Source organism: Vicia villosa, unplaced genomic scaffold (assembly GCF_029867415.1).
Source record: "Vicia villosa cultivar HV-30 ecotype Madison, WI unplaced genomic scaffold, Vvil1.0 ctg.000680F_1_1, whole genome shotgun sequence".
Taxonomy (NCBI): domain Eukaryota; kingdom Viridiplantae; phylum Streptophyta; class Magnoliopsida; order Fabales; family Fabaceae; genus Vicia; species Vicia villosa.
The window spans coordinates 638856-662590 of NW_026705304.1; the positions used below are offsets into that span (position 1 = coordinate 638856).

General features: G+C 38.4%; 1 long non-coding RNA gene across 1 annotated transcript; it reads left to right on the forward strand.

Moving 5' to 3' along the window:
• The first annotated feature begins 20178 nt into the window (after window positions 1-20178).
• Window positions 20179-21171, forward strand: LOC131630428 (uncharacterized). The gene is made up of 3 exons (XR_009292329.1): window positions 20179-20543; window positions 20762-20815; window positions 20953-21171. It is a non-coding gene; the product is annotated as an uncharacterized LOC131630428 (long non-coding RNA).
• The last annotated feature ends 2564 nt before the right edge of the window (window positions 21172-23735 follow it).

Sequence of the window (23735 nt, forward strand, 5' to 3'; positions counted from 1 at the left end):
TTTCTGGTCTCAAAAGAAGTCTCAGAGGTGATTGTACTGCTGAGTTCTCTAATCGAACAACTTCAGTCTGACATTCTTCGAAAGCAAAATGTTGACGAACAACTTACTGCGACGATGGCTTCTCATAATTCTTAATGGAAAGCTGCTACTGATGCAACCAAGAAGGGTGACGCCCTTAAGCTTAAACGTTTGAAGAATCAGGAAGCATATGACGAATGTGAGAAGAATATCAAATCCTGGAAACATGAAATTAAAATGCTCGAAGAGAAGATAAAGGAGGCTGAGTCTCATCAAGCAACAATTCAGCAGACCAACCAGCAAGAATTATTTGAAGTGGCGCAGTCAGGGATCCAACACTTCGAGGCTGCACAGAAACTAGTGCCAGAAATTGAAGAATTAAAGAGACAACGGGCATTGCTTGATCTTCGTATGTCTTCGTGGGAAACTCAGTATTCGAAGATAAAAGATAATCTTCCTAGGGATTTTAATTAGTTGCTTCGAATCTTGTAATCCCTTTTTGTAATGCGCATTGATTTTGTCTTGTAATCGAATTCCACCAGGAACATATATATGCGCAACTTTTGTTTGCCAATTTACACACTCTACTCCATTTTTCAATGATCATGAGTAACATTCTAGCAATTCTTCAAACCTTACCAAAATATATTTTATTGTCACAGTAATATTAATAAATGCAAGCACGTGACCTGACTATCCTTCGCATTCCTTTTAGTCTAGACTTGACGTTTCCACTCCCTTAGCTGTAACCATCATTAAGTGATGACGTCACTTTCTTCAAAACGTCTCTTTAAGACGTGCGTGCACCAGTTTTTCATGATTACATCTCAACTTCCCAAGGCGGGAAACGGCGGAAGCCATAACTTCTCTTTGGAATACTAAACGCAGTCTAATCAATCATTAAAATTGAACCGTCCCTTTATTGCCCCAGGTCTATATAAAGGATTAACATTACACTTCTTCCTTCACACTTGCTTCAAACTTTTGCTCCAGATTTTGTTTCTCTTCTTCCGTTTTCTCAACACACAGAGTTTAAAAGAAAAACCCATTTCAAACTTTTTCTTCTCCACATGGCGCAACCTCTTACCTACAATAACATTAGAGCTTGCATAAAAAAGGAGTTCAAACTCTCTGAAGAGGAGTTTGATGAACACTTCATAAGCATCAGTGCTCTTTTTGCCAATCAAGAACTCGATTTCTATAATGAAATCCTAGAGGGACCTATTTATCCCAACATGCTAGCAGATTTCTGGATGTTTGCGTCTCTGCGCATAGATCTGGAGGGCAGAACTACTATAGTTTCTGAGGTTCGACATGCCTACATCAGAATCACTCCTTCCACCATCTCTAAGATGTAACAACTCTGGTGAGACCTTTGATGACAACAGCTTCAACATGACGACTCATCTTCTATTGAGGACTCTTATGGACAACGATCCTTACAGCGCCAAAGTCATCAGGGTTTGGCATCAACTGCTCGTGGGTAACTTTCATCCATGAAACCATGATCAAAACAGAATCATGATGGAGGACTTGGAATTTATCCTCTGTGCCCTTCGTGGGAAGAAAATCAACTTCCCCTTAATGATTTTCTAAGGGCTTGTCGAAGCCGTTTCTATGGCTGCTGCTCGTCAAGGGGCCGTAACGTGTCTTCCATATGGAAGGCTCTTGTCTTACATATTCCTCAAAAAGGGAATAGTAAGGAGGATGCAAAACTCTGGCTCCATGGACATGTTCGAGGCAGAGAGCTTGCCCCTGTTGCCCCTAGAAGGCTTAGACCAAAGGATCAACTAGGAGGTGGTTTAGTTTAGGTTTTTATTTGTTTTTTTTTGTGTAACCTTCAATGTTTTGGAAACCAATCCTCCTGTTATGAATGTACTCCTCTCTATTAATATTAATTGAAGATGTTTTGAAGTTTCTTTGTCTTCTTCTTTTATTTGCCATACATGTTTGTTTGAACACACAAAGCCATTTTGGTGTCAGTTCAACCATTTTGGCTTACATAGTATACCTCAATATCTACGTTTTTGTAATCTTTACTTCATGCATGCTTGGTTTGTATCTCTTCAGATACTTCCCGTTTACTCTTAGGATCCTGCGATCTTTTGCTAACTCTTCTATCTCGTAAGCGTTATTCGAAAATACTTTAAAGATTCGAAAGGGTCCCTCCCAGTGTGGGGACCATTTACCAAGTGCTTGATTCTTTCGATCTATAGGTAAAATAACTTTCCAAACTAAGTCATTATTGATAAAAGTTTTACCTTTCACCTTTTTGTTGTATGCTCTGGACACTCTTTCTTTTTGTCTTTTTATTATCTCCAATGCTCGAAATCTGTCTTCGTCCAGGTCTACTAATTCATTCATCATCAACTCCCAATACATGTTAGGAGGGATTTCTGCCTGTCTTTGTATCCGAACTGACTGCAAATATATCTCAACTGGGAGTACTGCGTCATGTCCAAATGTCAATTGGAAAGGCGTAGTGTTTGTAGCTTCTTTTGGAGATGTTCGACAAGCCCAAAGCGCTTGGTCCAGGGTTTTGTGCCAATTCTTAGGCTTTTTTCCCACATGTTTCTTTATGAGACCAATTATTATCTTATTCGCTGCTTCGACTTGTCCATTTGCCTGAGCATAGTAAGGTGTAGAAGTAAGCAACTTGAAACCCATTTCTTGGGCGAAGTCTTGCATCTTTCGCCCAGTGAACATTGATCCTTGATCTGTAGTTATACTTTCTGGGATTCCAAATCTGTATATGATGTGTTTTTGAATAAACTCAATCACAGCCTCTTGGTCCACATTCGCCAGTGGTATCGCTTCGACCCATTTTGTGAAGTAGTCTATTCCTACTAGTATGTATATTTGTCCCTTAGAGGATTTAGGGTGAATCTCTCCAATTAAGTCTAGTGCCCAACCTTTGAAAGGCCATGGTTTTATTATTGGACTTAACTCATTTGCTGGAGCGTGTTGAATACCTGCATGTTCTTGACATTCTTGACACCCTTTTGCAAATTCTATGCAGTCTTTTAACATAGAAGGCCAATACATTCCATATCGAAACATAAGCCATTTTATTTTGTGCCCCGCTTGATGTGCACCACATGCTCCACTGTGTACATTTGAGAGAGCCAAATATGCTTCTGCTTCTCCCAGACATTTCAATAAGACTCCTTCAGGAGTTTTCTTGAACAATTCGTTCCCCATCAGGAAATATGACAAGGCTCTATACTTCACCTTTCTATCTGTGTCAGTCGAAGGATCTTTTAGATAGTTCACAATTGGACTCCTCCAATCTGTGTCTGCCACAGAGTCTATATTTAATACTTCAAGTTCTTCTTTGCTGGCGAAACCTAATTGTGAATTCTCCATGTCACTTGGGGAAAGCTTGGTAGCCATTGCTCTTCCTCTTACTTCGATCAGTTCCTCAAATTTCTCTTTTGATACCCTATATCCTGAGGCTAACTGTGCCAGATCATTGGCTTCTTGATTCCTGGTCCTCGAGACGTGACTTAGCTCCACATATTCGAATTTTTTAAGCAACCTATTTGCTATAACAAAGTACATGATCAAGTTTTCTTTGATGCATTTATATTCCTTCGTCAGTTGCTTAATCACTAATTCGGAGTCTCCTTTAATTTCGACTCTGGTTGCCCCCAATTCTAACAAAGCTTCAAGTCCAGCAATCAATGCTTCATATTCAGCTTCATTATTGGAGCATAAGGGACCTTCAATCTTGTACTTGAGCTTTGTTGGAATTCCATCAGGAGAAATTATTAGCATTCCAACACCAGTACCCTCTCTATGAGTCGAACCATCGAAGTATAGCTTCCAAGGCTTCAATTCTACATATTGTTGAGGGTTCTCAACCACTGCATGGTCAACAATGAAATCTGATACAATCTGACCTTTCATTGCCTTAAGAGGTTGAAATATCAGTGAGTACTCAGTAAGGGCTAAAGCCCATTTGCCAATTTGACTATGCAATATTGGCTTTGATAGCATATGTTTGATAACATCACAATGAGACGAAACATAAACATCCACTGGCTTTATATAATACTTAAGTTTGATACAAGAGAAATATAAACAAAGGCAGAGTTTTTCTATTGCACTATACCTAGTCTCTGCATCATTGAGTACCCTACTTAAATAATAAATGGCTCTTTCGATGCCATTTTCATCTTCTTGTGCTAACATACTGCCTATTGTATTATCTGAAGCTGAAATATACAGGCGCATGTGCTTCTTCCCATTTGGGGGAGACAATATTGGTGGATGGTTCAAGTATTGCTTGATTTGATCAAAAGCTTCTTGATGTTCAGCACGCCATTCGAACTTTCCTTGCTTGAGTCGAAGTAGAGGGGAGAAAGCTTGCGTGCGTCCACTCAAATTAGATATAAACCTTCTCAAGAAGTTTATCTTCCCCAGTAAAGACTGCAATTCTCTCTTCGTGGATGGAGGCTTAGTTTCCAAAATAGCCTTCGTTTTATTCTGGTTAATTTCTATTCCCTTTTTATGGACTACGAAGCCCAGGAAATCTCCAGCCTGCACAAAGAAAGCACATTTAAGGGGATTCATCTTTAAGCCATGTTTTCTCATTCTTTTGAATGATTGGCTTAGATGATCAAGATGATCGTAATCTGAAATAGATTTCACAACGATGTCATCTATGTATACTTGCATGAATGTTTCTATAAAATCATGAAATATAGAGTTCATTGCTCTTTGATAGGTTGCCCCAGCATTCTTTAAACCAAAAGGCATTACAACCCACTCATAGGTGCCTATTGCCCCTGGGCAACGAAAATCTGTTTTAGACACATCTTCTTCTACAATGAAAATCTGATTATATCCAGAATACCCACCCAACATGCTTAGGTATTCAAAGCCCGCGGCTGAATCTACTAGCATTTCTGCCACAGGCATAGGATATTCATCCTTAGGAGTCGCTGCTTTCAGATCACGAAAATCTATGCATACTCTTAACGAACCATTCTTTTTTATAACAGGTACAATATTGGCAATCCATTCAACATACCTTGTGGTTCGGATCAATTTGCAACGTAGAAGCCTTTCGACCTCTGCTTTAATCTTGAATGAATCTCTGGCGCGAACCTTCTAGGAGTCTGCTTTATGGGCTTCTTTCCTTCCTTTATTGGTAACTTTAGTTCGACCAGGTCTCTTCCAAAACCAGGCATCTCGTCATAGTCCCAAGCGAAACAGTCTTTGTTTTCTTTTAACAATTTGATGACTTTTGATTTCAACGCTGGGTCTAATTTCGCACTAACGTATGTTATCCTCTTTCAATCCTCGTCTCCAAGATTTACTTCCTCGAGTGGATCTTGGGCTAACATTTTTTTGTTTGATGCCATTGGGTCCTTCTCGAATCCCAAGGGTTCTTCGTCGTAGATTGCGTATAATCTTTGACTCGAATCTTCTCCTGAGATTTCTTCGACTCGAACTAAATCTTCAGGGGGTTGAGGGATCATGTGTATCCCCGAATCTGTCAATTCTTCCTTTCTTGGAACTGCATTAACCACCATATTTGATAATTCGGCTTCAAGAGCCGTCTTTCTTTTGTTCTCGGCTATATAAGCCGAAATCTTTTCGAAGAATGAAAACTTAGACATTATCAACGTCATCATCCCAGCCTGTTGGCCGTATTGTTGGATGATCGCGACTTTGCGTGTCTATTAGTCGGGAAAACTGCAAGTGCACAGTCGTGTCGTGTAGTTTTAAAAGATATCGAATCCACAGGGACTATAAATCGACCTACCGTTATCTAAAGTCACTATGTAAAGCTAAGGCTAATGATATTTGGGTTTTTTATAAATGGGGAAACTAAAATCTTAAATCTAGGTAAAATATAATAACAAACGGATATCAGTATGTATTTCATCTAACTTAGGTGATCCGAAGTTCCATTGGCCAGACTCTAATTAAATCAAAGATCTTTACTAACTATGTTATTTAAAAGTCCTCCTCTCAAACTCTCGCTCTATTGATTCAGACTACGATCCTAACTCTTAATGTACGCTTTCGCCATCCCACCAGATTTAGAAACGCTTTTTGAAAACAACATAGTTAATAAAATGCTTGTTTTGTGAAGTCGTTATCTACTTAAATCTCCTAATCTCAAACTCTCGCTCTGTTGACTCGGAACATGCTAATATCCCTAACGTACGCTTTCGCCATCCCGCGCGGGTTTAAATACACTTTTTGAAAATAAATAAGTTCTAATTACTTTTAATACGCTTTCGCCATCCTTAAAACTAATGTCCTATGTCTACTATCCAGTTAAAGATCTCAAACTTTCGCTCTATTGATTTTAACCTTTGACCGTCTTAAGCCCTCAAACTTTCGCTCTATTGGTTTTAAGACTTACTAATTAAATTAGACATACAAACCAAAAACAAGTAATATTTAATAAAACATAATTAAGCCAATTTATTTCGGATCCCACAGTTAACTTACTTTACATACCGATATCTAAATAAATTAGCCAAACATATTAATATGGTTAAACATGCATAAATAAATTCGGTTCATAATATTAGGCATATTAATTGGCATATAATATATCATGCAATAATAATAATAATTAAAGCGGTAAATAGAAACCTGGATAATATAAATCGGAAATAAAACTTGAATCTTGGAGTACTTGAACTTCCACCACAAGTCGGTTGGATTGTTCTTCGATAAATTATTCGATCAAATAAAAACAAGGAAATAAAATACTATGATCTAACGTAAGGTTAGATCTAGTTAAAAGTTCACAACAATTTCCGGTGTAGAAATTGTTGTGAGAAAAGATAAACAGAATAGAAAACAATTGCTGGAAATAAAATGCTGGTATAAAAATGCAGAAGAAAAACTGTGTCTGGGACAAAGCATGGTCCAACCCTTTTTCACTTTGTAGAAGCCTCTATTTATAATGAGAAATGTAGTAACTGCTTCTTCACGTGTTCCTCTTTCTTCCCCAAAAATTTAGGAACGATTTTGACTTGGAAAGACTTGGAGACGTGCGCCTTGCGTGAGAAAGGAGTGGAGAAAATAGTGGAGAGATGGAGACGGTGTCGCTACCGCGAAAATTAACAGAGCCGCCACTAACATATTTATCCTGAAAAGGAAGGGAATGCCAGCAAACCTCAAAACAAAACAACGGTCTCACGACCAGAGAAAAAGGGTAAGGGAGTCGGTTACGCGAGGGGAAGGTGCTAGCACCCCTCGCGCCCATCGTACTCGATGGTATCCACGCCTATGTCTAAATCTATGGGTGTGTAAGCAAACTAACGCTAATCTGGACTAAAAATGAATGCAGAATGTAGGGAAAAGAAAGGATTATGCTCGCACGGGCCCTACCCCGCTGCCTACGTATCTGTTTTGCAGAATCAGAGCTACCGTAACTCGGCTAACTAATTTCTGTTTGTTTTGTGTTTTTTAGGTGAACGAGTTACATTCACACTCCGCTGCTCGACCTTTGGAGACTTATGCTTTGGAATGGAGCGGAAATAACAAGCTCTTAAGAAAAGAAAATCAAAGAGTGTGGTTTGTGTTTTAAAGAATGCATGAGGAAAACCTAAGCTAAAAGGGGGGAAGCTTGCTACCTAATGTTAGCATACAAAGGGTACAAGTCTAAACTAGCCTATCAACCTACGGGGAAAAGGGGAGGCACATAAGAATATCACACAAACGAGCATCCGCTCGTAAAGCAAACAAAATCAACGGTACTGACCGAATGGTAGAAAAGCGGTCCCGCCATAGCCAAGGGGAGCAGCTCAACCCAAGTCAACCAAGCATTAGACCTCGCGAAAATGATCAGGCCATAGACAAGAGGGCGGACCCCTCTCAGCAACCAAGCCGTCACGGATCGTAAAGGAAAACGGTGCGTGCGTACACCGAGCATCAACGTCGAGCGACGCGAGCTATAAGAAAGGCGGGGGTCCGGCTGCATGAACCCTTTTCCTGACATACTCAATAACAAGATCTTGTGCAGGTTCAGAAGCGAGCAACGCGAAGCGTGCGCATACTAAACAGACTCGATGAGACTAGGCGGGGGTTGATTGCTAACCCTTTCCGCGTGCCTTCCATGAGGACTTAACGGAGTGCCATATAGGACTTATTACACCGTGACTACCTGCCGCAAAGCACAAATGTAAACACACCAACAAAAACAGAGCCTCTTTCGAGGGCTTGGCCAGATGCATGTCTAAGTCCTACTTCTCATGTTAAAGGATGATGCGAGAAAGCGATAAAGTACAGAAAGAAGTAAAAGGGAATAGGGAACGATACCAAACGGATAGCAAATCCGCAATGAGCTAGCACGCGTAAGCATAGAAGTCCGAAGTACTTCGCGTAAGCCATCATCAAGCAAAGCTAATCAGAAAGTGTCGTCGTGAAAGTAAATCACGAGCGACATGTGGTACACGTCGAGCATAACCACATAAGCAACCTGCAAGAGAACACAAGCCAGACAATGCAGGAATATACATCTCAATGAATGAGAGATCAGATGACTGGCATCGGAAATATGTTCGTGTTCCACAAATAAAGTGGAACACGAAGCAAGTCGAATCGCAATCGAAAGCTCTCTTGAAGTACCTCTCACATCTCAAAAACCAAATCAGAAATAACAAGGCAAACGCGCGCCGCCATAGAAAATAGTAGAAATTAAATTCTAAGTAAATCCTAAAACAAAATCTAACAAGAGCAAATTGTTTTTATGACATTTTATCTAAGAATATGAACAAAACTACGTAACAAAGCATTTAAAATCTAACAAGAAAAATATATGTTTTTTATCTAAATCAAACATAGAAAACAAAATCTAGTTCTAACTAAAAAGATTACATGTTTTTTATACTTTTTATCATGTAAAAGTTTAACAAAGTAAATATGGTTTTTATGTTTTTTGTTATGCTAAAAATTATAGAAAACAAACTAGATAAAAAAAACAAATCTACAATAGAAAGCAATGCACACAGGAGGGTTCAACACTGAAATTAGGGGTACAGAGAGTAAACAGGTCGCAGGGCCCAATGAAGTGGCCCAGAGTTACTTTCTTTTTGTTCATTTTTCTGGATTCTAGCCAAAAAACAATAGTGATATGGATTTAGAGGGGGTGTAGATCCAGTATTAGTTCGTGCAGGCCCAAGTAATCCGATCCAAACATTCATCACTTTGTCATCAGGTTTCGATTTCAATATTGAAGTCCTAATTATATCCATTAATCCTAATTAAACACCAATTAAGAACATTAAGACCTAAAATCAATTGAATTAATAACAGAAAAAGGATTTAGGGTTTACGTGTGATTATTGGACTTGATGTTCTCAGACTCTCTCCTCTCACTTGCTTCGCCCCTCACATCTTCAAGCAGACGGCGCAGCGTCGTCTTTTCCGATCACCACCGTGGTGAACCTCGTAGCGACATCCTCTTATCTCGGCCTTGCTCTCCTTCTCACTTCTTTTTCCGAGTCTTGAATCATCGTCGTTGGAGGTGGTTGACGTGATGTTGTTGCAGGCCGTAGAAGGAAGAAAAATTGTTGTTGTGTTTTTGATTCGGTGATTGAGATGTTGCGATGAGGATGAGGACGTTGATTGAAGTCGTTGATGCTTCGAGGAGTGCAGAACCATGAGCAAACGAAGGAGATTGAAGATCGTGAAGAGATTTTTGTGAGATTTTTTCTGGTTGAAGATTGGGGAAAGGTTGAAGATGATTGGGAAAGATTTGTGAAGAGTGATGAAGACGATGAGAGAAAGATGAAGGTTCTGGTTGTTACCGATTCTGGATTGAAGAAAACGGTTATTCTCGAGAGTGATCTGTGACTCGGTGAGTTGAATCCCCTTCCCCAAAGTTTGTTACGGTTCTGTTATCAATCTTTTTCTTTTTCTGAATTTTCTGTTATTGATTTTGTGGTGAATGAAGATGATGAATCGTGAAATTCAAGAAGGTTCTGGTGATTGAATGTGAGTTTGTGAAGAAGATGAAGAAGATGGATGGTGATGCGAGGGAGAGGAATTGGAGAGGTGATTGAAGATTCTTTGGTGACTTTTCAGTGGTGAATGAAGGTTCGAAGAGTTCTATTACTGATTTTCTTCTTTGATTTTTCTGTTGTGAATTTCTCCCCATTTCCGTTCCGTCTTTTCTCTTTTGTACTGCTGTTGATTAATTTGTTCACACCGATTTCGGTTCCGTTTGGATGAGGTGAAGCTCGGTTATGGTTTGAGAGGCATGGTTCTGTTTTTGTCTTCTTGCAGAGGCTGCAAGCTGCTCTTTATGCAGGGGCTCAATTGGAAGCATATCATTAGCATATCAACACTAACATTAAGCTTTTACAAAAACTTGGCTCTAGTGATTAAGATAGGATTTAGGGGATTGAAGATGAAAATCTTATAATGAAGTTGTAATGGATGTTTGTATGAATCTTGGAATGTATGGACATTTTTGAGAATTTTTATTGTATTGAATGATAACTGGATATTGTATGGATATTGTAACTTGGAACTTTTGTATCTTGTAACCATATGAATACACCTTCCATCCTTGTATGCTTAAAACTATTTTGATCCAATCTTAAATTGTGAAGTATTTTTGAATTTAAATCATCACTTGAACGAACTTTACTTCAATGCAATCCTAACTTGATCAATGAACCAAATTACTTCCATAAAAAACGACAAACAAAACCTTGATCGCCACTTCACTTCTTTATGCCATGATTCGCATTCGAACTCTAATCCGACATAACAATAACATATTAAGGAATCCTTGAAGAATATAAGAATTGAAGCACGCAAGAATATCCTGACACGGAACCCAATGCATCTCAGTTGAACTAACGATTGCGCACACCATGTATAATGGGACTCTTTATTATTTTTCTTCATTTTTGAACGACGAAATAAACGTCTTTGATAACTTATAGCACGGCGAAAGAGGGAAAATTTTGGGGTGCAACAGCTGCCCCTATTCAAACTTCTTGAACCTGGTGAGTGAGAAACGAAAGTTTCGAACCGTTGAGGTGGAAGGAGATTGAATACCAGAATGAACTCGAAAATTTGCGCTCTTGATCAATAGAAGATTCCATCTTGCATGAAGAAGGAATGTACCACCCCGCAGGCGAGGAGAAAAAACTTCAATTGACCTGGATAATTAAATAAGCTCCCACTTGTGATAAGAAGGAACGGGCACCCACAGGCAGGGGAAACACTTCAAATGATCTAGTTATCAAGAGAAGGAACATCTCGACTGATCTGAGTATCAGACGTAGCAGATGTCTCCGAACATGCATCGGGATAGATGTCTTAAGTTGATCTGGGAATCAAAGGAGATACATCGGTGGATCTAAACATCAACGGGTAATAAGTATCTCTGATCTGGGAATCATGATCTGGGAATCTGGGCAGACATCTCTTCTGATGCAATTAAATCATCAAGTAGATATTCCTACTAATCTGGGAATTAGCGGCTAGCTCCTTCGTAAGACCACGGGGATCCGGAGGCGGTTCCTTCAACTGAACTGGAAATCAGGATAGGAACAATATCTCTTCCGAACTGTGTACGCCGGGGAAAGAATGCCTTTAAACTGATCTGGACATGATGCCAGAAAATAAGTAGGACAATCTTCATCTGAAAGACAAAGTCAATCAGGCAGACATCTCCATCTGATCTGATGATATCATTGGCTTGCTCCTTCGTAAGATCTTGGGAGATCCGGAGGCGGTTCCTTCAACTAATCTGAATCTGAATATTAGGATAGGAACAGATATCTCTTCCGAACTGTGTACGCTGGGTAAAGAAAGCGTCTTCAACTGATGGTTAGGCATCAGGACTGGGCAGACGAATTTCTTCTTATAAACGAACTAAATCGTCAGGGAGTAGATATTTCCAACTGATCTGATGTATCAGAGGGCTTGCTCCTTCGGAAGATCTATAGAGATCCGGAGGCGGTTCCTTCAACTGAGCTGGATATCAGGCTAGGAACAAATATCTTCCACCGATCTGGGGGCATCGGGAATAGGAATGTCTTTGAACTGATCTGAGCTATGCTAGAAAATAAGTAGAACAATCTTCTTCTGATTCAGAACATCAAGATAAGCGCCTGTAATGACTAGGCGAATATTGCTCTCTAGGGAGCATTTGAATCTTCATAACTTTCCTGCAGAAAGAAAACATGTATGATATGATTTATGCATGATGCATGTATGAATGTGTACGGAATAATGTTTCCGAGAAGGAAGACGCTACATGCTTAAAGAATGCAATGCAAATGATGCATGATTCGAACGTTGCTTGGGGAGACAACGGATGAGCACTGAATTGCTGAAGAAGTCCTGGAGAGAGTATGGAACTCTGCGGGGAGAACAAAATGAGTGACCAAAGGTCACAACTGTGAGCTTGCAATGATGGATCAGAGATCTTCTGGAGATGATCAAATCTAGACGCGAGCTCTGGTTGGGGAATAAATCCTGCTTGAGGATATGAACATTCCACTTAACTGCTTGGGGAATACCCTGGCAAACTTCATTAGAGAAGCAAATTCTCGACATATAGGGGATGTGGAGATAAGGCAAGTCATGGAGACAGCTCTGATGGGGATTGACCAACTTGCTGGTGAATAAAGCATTCCGCTGGGGAAAATCCTTGAAGGACACAGATTTTGCGGAGGATGCATGTGAATCTCTGCTGAGGAAAGACTCAGTGGGGAAAATGAATACTTCTGCATAACGATCCGCTAGGGATATGAGAGATCCGCTGGGGATAAGGAACTTAGCATGAGAACCTTTTGTTTAGGCAACTCCACTGGGGAATAAGATGACTCTCCTAGGGAAAACAGGTCCATCTGATGGAGAGAGAAGCGCTCTACTGGGGAAAGAGAGGCATTCGGGCAAAGAACCTCATTAAGAGCTTGCTGGGGAATCAGACACCATTCAATCATGATTCAACTTGGGAGAAAATATTCCACCGGGGAATAAGACTCCAGGAGCATGGAGAATGCATCGAGACATGCTTTGCTGAGGAGACGAGAATCTTGGAACAAGAGAAAACCTCATCTGGATGCGCTCCGCTGGGGAATGAGGATTCGTCACTTGGCTAGATCCGTCAATGTGCTGACATGGTGTACTCGAAAGGATGTACTTGCGAGGTAAATAGATGAAAATGCCCCAGGATATAGCATGACGTCACGAGATTCCCTCACATGGCAGAGGATAGTGATGCTCACCCACAATAGGAAAATGCAAGAGCAAACAGATTGTCAGACATCTTGGCTTTGAAACTTTCCATACAGGCAATGGATTCAATGAGCTGATAGGCAAGCCATGATTAGAACACCAAACAAGTATCGGCCAAAGTATCAAACAGGCATTGATTCTCCAAGAGAACGCCACCAGGAAGTGGGCTTAATGAGTCAAGCAAGCATTTGACTTCAAAGGGACCAAACAGGCATTGGCTTTTATAGCATTCTGCATATTCATATTGGTTGTACGGATGCCAACAAGTATTGGAATTTCAGCTTCTAACTGCTAAGGATGAAGACCCTGACGGTTCTCAAGTTCATAAGTTGTTTAGCTCACACTTGAACTTTAAACTGAACATCTCCTGATGAGGATAAAATGCCACCGCATAGCGCTTTGCCCCAGCCTGTAAGGACTTTGAAGAGATTAGTCTCGTAAAGACTTTTTGATATTCGTGCTATCATAGCCAACTTGCCCAAGTATCCTGACTTTTGGAACCATGCCCTGATTGACCAGCGTTGTAAGTAGCTTCAATTGCACTTGGGCGAATGCCCCTGATTGCTTAACACTTTGAGAGATTCTTCGAATCTTGACCTGATTGCCTCATATTGACTGAAAACTTGCTCGACATAATATTCAAAGGCTTCTGTGCCCCTGGGGGTGATTAAACTTTGGAATATTGATGCCTCTGCTCAACGGAGTTCTGAAGACAACTTGTCCTTTGGGAGGAATAAACTTTTCATCTGAAGTTCATGATGGAAACTTTCCTGATGTTAAGCACTTGTTCATATGCAAAGAATGTTTATTATGAGAAATATAATTCTAATGCAAAGAGTATGTTTGTCTCGAAGTTTAAAGAAAACTTTTTGAAAGGATGTCGTAACATCGATTTTTTCGTTAAAGAAAGATGGTGTGATACCAACTCAAATGTTTAGTGGATCTCATAGGAGTCAGCTTACCGTATTCTCTTGTATAGTCTGCTTTCGAATTAACCCATGCTTCAGTTAGGACTTTTCAGGGTTGTAACGTGGCCAGGTTCACGGTTTGAGAAAAAAAAAGGATTTTTAGGCTCAAAATTATTTGGTGCCCACCCCCTTCGTGATGTTCTCCACTCCTAAGTTCAGTTAACATGACATGAGCATTCATCTTTCAAAAGGAACTTGAGATGGTTGAGGAATTGATGAGGTATCTGGACACGGCAGTCACTTTACCTTTCGTTTTTTTTTGGTGTCTGATCATACGACTTTGTTCTTTGTTGAGGATTCTTATTTTGTAATCCTTGTTTTGCTTTCTCTTTTCCTTTCTTTTTTGTTTCCCTAAATTTTGCCTGGACAAATTCTTTTGAATTTTGAGTTGGATGTCCAGCGGGATGCCCTAACTTTTGCCTAAGTCACATGTTTTCAAGTTGTTGACTTAGCGGACTCTTTTTCTTCTTTTTCTTCTTTTTTTCTTTTTATTTTGATTCATTCTTTTCTTTTGAACAAGTCGTGTGATCATGAATCTCATATTTGTTGGAAGTGATTATGACTGCCTGAGTCTTAGATTGATGAAGAATTACCATTGTGGTATCGTCATATTTTGACCTCTTGATGTGAGGGATAAACCACAGCGGCTTTGATGTTGGTCTCGACCTCCTGATGTGAAGGATAAATTTGATGTCTCGACCTCCTGAGGTGAGGGATAATCGTTGTGGATTTGACTTTCCTCAACCTTTTGAAAGATAACCATTGTTGTATCTTTAGATGTGTGCTCCTGATGAATTTTGAATGCTCGATCAGGTCAACTGAATACTACCCTGTCCCTGGGTTAAAATAAGGGTTTTTTCGTATAGAAAAGAAACTCCTACTTCGAAGGCTCAGAGGGGTTAACGAGGGTTTCACTCCCTTATATCTCCAGTGTTTGGGAATTTGAAACAATGCCTGTACATCATCAACAAGGTTCTACTCAAAAGCACACCATTTGAGTTTTGGGTATTATGTTCATCATTCTCCCTTCAGAGTTATCATGCTTTATTAACAAGAGTTAGGTATCACAAAAAGAAAAACATATATAAGAGCAAAAGCGAATGGATTTTTTTTCAAGACAAACATATCCGATGCATTATTATTATAGTTCAAAAACAAACAAGTTTTACATACAAATAGTATTGCACAGAACAAGAAAGCTTAAAAATGAACATGCATGATGGATTAGGAATTGCCAATGTTGAGGAGATCCTCTCTGTATGGACTTATTGCTTCAGAAGATCCGTTGCATCAAAAGAGAACTTCAATTCTAGCCTTCAGGTGCAAATGTGATAGCTTTTGAGTCAATCAGGTCTTGTACTTTGTCTTTGAATGACTGACAACCTTCAATCAGATAACCAAGTGCCCGAGAGTGGAAATCACACCAAGCATAAGCATATGTTCCTGTAGAACACTTTAGATTACTTCCTGGAAGAAGATTTTGGCGAAGCCATACAATAGTTGCAAGTGTCCAGCTTTTAGGGATTTGAGTTGTGCAAGTGGTGCACAAACTCAAGATACAAGGCGTCTTGCTTATCCCTCGGTCGGGAGCCCCAAATAACAACGACTGGATTTGTGAATGCTTTAGGGATTTGAGCTGCCAAGGATGCGAACTCAAGAACACGGAGTCTTGCTTATCCCTCGGTCGAGAGCCCTCAAAATAGCTTCTGAAACAGAAAACACCATCAAGAATGGAGGAAACTTGTATTACTATCTGCGAACAACAATAACCTCTGACGCTTGGTCATCAAAGTCGTTACTTGGAACACACAATAGTTGTTCGTGAAGGGAACCTCTGGCCGTACCAATTGCACGTCATTCTCGTGATTTACTTCCTCGAGGAAGAACAAACATTCTACTTGCAGCAAATGAAATGGGATTGACCAGTAGAAACCATTAACTCAAACATCTCTGTATCGAGCAGGTTCTGGACTCTTTGTACCTCAACACCTTGTAAGGCTTGACATTATGATCAAGTGCCCCGGAATGGAAAACACCGAGTATCGTCATCGAAATCAGGAGAGCTATCTGTGGTGAGAAACACCTAAAGCAACGAATCTTAACCGATTGAAATTCCATCAAACAGGAAAGCAACTGAACACCAGGCATTAGGATTACATTAGCTTGCTTCTTATACTCTTTCCGTCTCTGTTGACAAGCAAAGGTTGCTGAAAAGGAAACTCCATGAGGAGACTCGGGATGTGAAGCAGAACCTTGAGCATGAGAGGTATCTATGTAAACCACTTTTGATTACTGCTTGGCAGAAGATTCTGGTGAAGTCTCACGGAATTTGTAATGCTTTAGGGATTCGAGCAATGCAAATGGTGCAATGCTCAAGATAGACAATGTCTTGTTTATCCCTCGTGCGGGAGCCCCAAACAATTTCAAAGACTAGAATATATTAATATCATGACCAGGTGCCCCAGAATAGAACTCACACCTAGTGCCATCATCATCAAGCAGAGAATTTGCAAATATCAACACAGTACGGAGCTTAACTAGTTGCAAATAAAGCAAGCATAGAAGCTACTGAGCATAAGACAAGTCTTCAAAAAGAGCCCCAACTGAGCTTTCTTCTCGGTAAAATCCCCACAAAGTTGTTCCATGACTAATCTCTGAACAAATAATAAGAACAAATCAAGTCTCGGTGTCTGGTGAGAGTACCAAGTCTGAATAAGAGATCCTCGGTCCTGAATACCTGTTATGCATGAAATGTATGAGATGCAGGATATGAATGCAATGCCATGTTCATTCGATTTCCAAGGAATTCTCATGTTTTGATTTTTGACAAGCAAGAGATGAAAAAGCTCGATACGAGGCTTAAAGATATGATTCCTTGGAAATGGAAGGAACATGTATGCTAGTTATTTTTTGTACATAATTTTTTTGGAAAGTAAATATGCAAAGATGCAAGGTGGTGGGAACCACAATACTGGATATATCTGGGATGCCGAGAAATCACACGGCACAGGTTCAAAGGTTCGGCACCAATTCGGAACTCCCCGTAGATCACGGGACATAACCAATAGAAACAGTACCATAGTCACCATCACGGAAACAGAACCACTCGAACAAGAACCAAAGGAACCCTCGAACAAGAACAGCGGTAACTCGAACAAGAACCAAAGTCACCATCAATGTACCTGTTAAGCAATGATTGATTCCCGCCCCACTCACGGGTAAATCTAGGCCAGGGTAGGTCAAAAAGCCAACAGAGGATCGAATGTAGGCGTTATCATACGATACTGCCTCATTCCACCAAGCTCTGCTCGTGGATACGTGATCAGATCAATCAGGCATACGCCTTCTGTCCGTCACGGCCACTCTAGTCCTAGTTCCTATGGTATCACTCATAGCCTGGGTATTGGGCATTTTACCTCTTGAAACACCCACCTACAGACAGAGATCCAGCCAGTCCAGAATATGATGCAGAAAAGTAAAAGCGCACATAGAATGCAATGCAAACAGGTAAATATGCAAAGCAATAAAACACCCAAAGATAAACACACAAGAGCTAGGATCGACTTGCTGAGTCCGGACCAGCAACAGGTCGAGACGTCCCCAGCAGAGTCGCCAGCTGTCGCTACCGCGAAAATTAACAGAGCCGCCACTAACATATTTATCCTGAAAAGGAAGGGAATGCCAGCAAACCACAAAACAAAACAACGGTCTCACGACTAGAGAAAAAGGGTAAGGGAGTCGGTTACGCGAGGGGAAGGTGCTAGCACCCCTCGCGCCCATCGTACTCGATGGTATCCACGCCTATGTCTAAATCTATGGGTGTGTAAGCAAACTAACGCTAATCTGGACTAGAAATGAATGCAGAATGTAGGGAAAAGAAAGGACTATGCTCGCACGGGCCCTACCCCGCTGCCTACGTATCTGTTTTGCAGAATCAAAGCTACCGTAGCTCGGCTAACTAATTTCTGTTTGTTTTGTGTTTTTTAGGTGAACGAGTTACATTCACACTCCGCTGCTCGACATCTGGAGACTTATGCTTGGGATTGGAGCGGAAATAACAAGCTCTTAAGAAAAGAAAATCAAAGAGTGTGGTTTGTGTTTTAAAGAATGCATGAGGAAAACCTAAGCTAAAAGGGGGGAAGCTTGCTACCTAATGTTAGCATACAAAGGGTACAAGTCTAAACTAGCCTATCAACCTACGGGGAATAGGGGAGGCACACAAGAATATCACACAAACGAGCATCCGCTCGTAAAGCAAACAAAACCAACGGTACTGACCGAATGGTAGAAAAACGGTCCCGCCATAGCCAAGGGGAGCAGCTCAACCCAAGTCAACCAAGCATTAGACCTCGCGAAAATGATCAGGCCATAGACAAGAGGGCGGACCCCTCTCAGCAACCAAGCCGTCACGGATCGTAAAGGAAAACGGTGCGTGCGTAAACCGAGCATCAACGTCAAGCGACGCGAGCTATAAGAAAGGCGGGGGTCCGGCTGCATGAACCCTTTTCCTGACATACTCAATAACAAGATCTTGTGCAGGTTCAGAAGCGAGCAACGCGAAGCGTGCGCATACTAAACAGACTCGATGAGACTAGGCGGGGGTTGATTGCTAACCCTTTCCGCGTGCCTTCCATGAGGACTTAACAGAGTGCCATATAGGACTTATTACACCGTGACTCCTTGCCGCAAAGCACAAATGTAAACACACCAACAAAAACAGAGCCTCTTTCGAGGGCTTAGCCAGATGCATGTCTAGGTCCTACTTCTCATGTTAAAGGATGATGCGAGAAAGCGATAAAGTACAGAAAGAAGTAAAAGGGAATAGGGAACGATACCAAACGGATAGCAAATCCGCACTGAGCTAGCACGCGTAAGCATAGAATTCCGAAGTACTTCGCGTAAGCCATCATCAAGCAAAGCTAGTCAGAAAGTGTCGTCGTGAAAGTAAATCACGAGCGACATGTGGTACACGTCGAGCATAACCACATAAGCAACCTGTAAGAGAACACAAGCCAGACAATGCAGGAATATACATCTCAATGAATGAGAGATCAGATGACTGGCATCGGAAATATGTTCGTGTTCCACAAATAAAGTGGAACACAAAGCAAGTCGAATCGCAATCGAAAGCTCTCTTGAAGTACCTCGCACATCTCAACAACCAAATCAGAAATAACAAGGCAAACGCGCGCCGCCTTAGAAAATAGAAGAAATTAAATTCTAAGTAAATCCTAAAACAAAATCTAACAAGAGCAAATTGTTTTTATGACATTTTATCTAAGAATAAGAACAAAACTACGTAACAAAGCATTTAAAATCTAACAAGAAAAATATATGTTTTTTATCTAAATCAAACATAGAAAACAAAATCTAGTTCTAACTAAAAAGATTACATGTTTTTTATACTTTTTATCATGTAAAAGTTTAACAAAGTAAATATGGTTTTTATGTTTTTTGTTATGCTAAAAATTATAGAAAACAAACTAGATAAAAAAAACAAATCTACAATAGAAAGCAATGCACACAGGAGGGTTCAACACTGAAATTAGGGGTACAGAGAGTAAACAGGTCGCAGGGCCCAATGAAGTGGCCCAGAGTTACTTTCTTTTTGTTCATTTTTCTGGATTCTAGCCAAAAAACAATAGTGATATGGATTTAGAGGGGGTGTAGATCCAGTATTAGTTCGTGCAGGCCCAAGTAATCCGATCCAAACATTCATCACTTTGTCATCAGGTTTCGATTTCAATATTGAAGTCCTAATTATATCCATTAATCCTAATTAAACACCAATTAAGAACATCTACAATATAAGAAAGTTCAATGCTCTGGAAATTACCAATCTGCCCCTTTGCTTTCTTAATGAGCCACGTGGCTGCCTTATTTGCTCTCCTTTACTACTTCCTTTTCCTATGCTACGTGTGTTTCACTTTCTCTGCTTTTTTCAACAAACCCAAAACTTTTCCAGTTTCTCTCTTTCTTGAAAACAAAAATATATTGTTTCCTCTACTCAACAAGTCTTTTCATTTCACTGCTTCAAATCTCAAACAACTCTCTTTCCTATCTAAGTCTCCCATCTTTCTTATTTCTCTAACCCATCTTCATCTTCCACCTTCCTCTGTCCTCAATTTATGCGGAAGACGTTTTAGATCGGTTAAATCATTGATTTTTTTCCGATCTGTGACAACTATCAGTGATGTTTTTTAGATCTATGATATCTAACAAGATCGATTTGGTTTTTAACTTTCCTATTTTTTGGTTTTTCAGGTTTTGTGTTCATCTTTCTAATTTGTGTTTGTGTTAACAGGATTTGATAGAAGGAAGGTGAGTTATTACTATGTATTTGAATTATGTTTTCGAAAAATGCTTTCTTCAAATCTTTCATTCACTTTTCAATCTCTATTTTTTCATTCACTTTTATGATTTTTAAGTTATGTTTTCTGTTTTGTGTTCTTGCTTTAAAGATTCAACCATTATATTTATTACTTTTTTGAACAATTCTTTTTGTATTTCATTAATATTTTTTGTCTTAAATTTTGCAGATCTAAACTACAATGAGATGGAACAAAAAAATTCATATTTGAAATTAAAGGAAGGTGAGTTGTTGCTGTGTTCATTTTTCTGATTCTGCTTTATGCTTGTGTTAGTAGGGTTCGATAGAAAGAATGTGAGTTGCAGCCTCGAATAATGTTTCTTTTTTTTTTCATTTATTTATGTAATGTTGTTTTTGCAGGACAAATATTTTATTTTCATATTGAAAACTCTTCCTACTTCACATGAGAGAATAGAGCAGATTTTTTCTACTGGCCAATAAAATGAGTTGATGGGTGGAATGAGATGCAGAATGGAAATGTTTTGAGCTTGATGTTCTAACACTATCCTACTTGTGTTTTGGCATATAATTTCCTCATTGATATATTCCTTTAATATATTTCAAAATATTAAATTTATATTAGCACTTATACTGTTCGTGTTTCTGTAAAAAAATACTGCAATAGCATTTAATTATTATTATTAGCTTTATTATCTTTGCTCTTTGCAATAAAGTAACAATAAATAAGTTTGAATATATTGTCTCCTTGCATTTTTTGGCCGGTTAAAACGAAATATTATACGAAATCTTATATAAGTATATTTAAATAATAAAATATTTTAACAAATTTAAATTATTTTTAACTTTAGATATAATTTATTTTTTTTATTAATATAGAAACATTTACTTATACACCTAAAAAATAAAAAATATATATAGAAAAAATAAAACTTATATAAATCTAACTCAGATTTTATCTTTTAAAACTTATTTTTTTAATATTTATTCTATTGTTTAACTTTATTCTATAGAAAAAATATTTATTCTATAAGAAAATTTATTGTTCTTGAATTACCAATTTTTTAAATTACACATTTTTGAACGGATTTCTTATTCTATTTTATTTCTTCTTATCTACTTTCTTTCAGCTATAATGTCTACTTTGCTTGCAAATGTGTATTTCCTTCTTTCCATACACACCACTTCTTTTGAAAACCATCATTTGTCTCTTCAACCTCCTTCCTCACACTAAACTAAGCACCAATTGTGAGATGTTTTGTCTTCTTCATAGAAACAATATTTCTAAAAACAACTATTAGAAAAATGTTTTGTAATGGATCAATATTATTTTTTTTCAATCTATTTTAAAAAAATTACAATTATTCTACTTTCTAAAAACAACTATCTTTAAAACTTATTCTATTTCATGTACTAAAAAAATCAATAAAATATAATAATTGATATTAAATTTTAGATTTATGGTATAATATTAATATTATTTTGTATTACGGTTATTATTAAACTAAGGTGAAATTAAAGAAAATAAAAGTAAACATACTTAAAATAATGTATAAATTTAAATGGCTTTGGCTTACAATTGGAATATTTGGATTATGTTGTTTGTTGTTCTTTTATGCTGATTAATTCAAATGAGATTAATTAATTCTTATTCTATTTTTAAAAAAAAATTCATGCATGTAGGAATGCTTCTATATTATATTTTAGGACACAAATTTAAAGTAAATGTTGTAATATTTTTAAGAATAAGAATAAAAGGATTGTGGAACGGTTAAGAAATGCACAATAAATGTATAATTTTGTGTGTGTGGGACGGAAGTATAATTCTCTATTATACTTTATTACATAAGTACAATATATTAGATTTTTATTAAATTTTAAATTTGTTTAGTTGCTATTACTTTTTAAAAAGATAATAAAAATTATAAAATATTAAATATAATCTTTGTTTATTTCTGCTGCTATAACATTAGGGGTTTAGTATAAGGTTTGTCATTAAAGTAGAGTAAATATGGGTAGTTGGTTGGTCTTATTTCTCTAAAATTTTGAAAAAGTATACGATGGTTCATTGTATTTATATTTTCTTAACAAATCAATTATATGAGAAAAATCATATACAATTATACATAATTAATAAATAAAAAAAATATTTCAGATTGGTAATAAATAATAAGAATATAAAATTGTAATATCCTAAACTAAATATATTTAAAATTAATGTATCAATCCAAACACGGAATAAATTTTGTTGTTTTTATAATTATTTATATTACTAAATTTTTTAGTATTTATTTTTGGATATATTACCATAATTTTATTGATCTAAATATTTTTACGGCTACCTGACATTTTTCTAAACATTTAATTATTATTTTTCACGGGTACCAGACATTTTTTTTATACATTTAATTATTATTTTTTCACGGGTACCAGATTTTTTTCTATACATTCAATTATTATTTTTTTACGAATACCAAATATTTTTTATTAGAAAAATATATATTTAAAACAAATGCGCGTCCCGTACCAGAACCCGTGCGGACGCACGGGTTTGTTACTAGTTAGGACCTAAAATCAATTGAGTTAATAACAGAAAAAGGATTTAGGGTTTACGTGTGATTATTGGACTTGATGTTCTCAGACTCTCTCCTCTCACTTGCTTCGCCCCTCACATCTTCAAGCAGACGGCGCAGCGTCGTCTTTTCCGATCACCACCGTGGTGAACCTCGTAGCGACATCCTCTTATCTCGGCCTTGCTCTCCTTCTCACTTCTTTTTCCGAGTCTTGAATCATCGTCGTTGGAGGTGGTTGACGTGATGTTGTTGCAGGCCGTAGAAGGAAGACAAATTGTTGTTGCGTTTTTGATTCGGTGATTGAGATGTTGCGATGAGGATGAGGACGTTGATTCAAGTCGTTGATGCTTCGAGGAGTGCAGAACCATGAGCAAACGGAGGAGATTGAAGATCGTGAAGAGATTTTTGTGAGATTTTTTCTGGTTGAAGATTGGGGAAAGGTTGAAGATGATTGGGAAAGATTTGTGAAGAGTGATGAAGACGATGAGAGAAAGATGAAGGTTCTGGTTGTTACCGATTCTGGATTGAAGAAAACGGTTATTCTCGAGAGTGATCTGTGACTCGGTGAGTTGAATCCCCTTCCCCAAAGTTTGTTACGGTTCTGTTATCAAT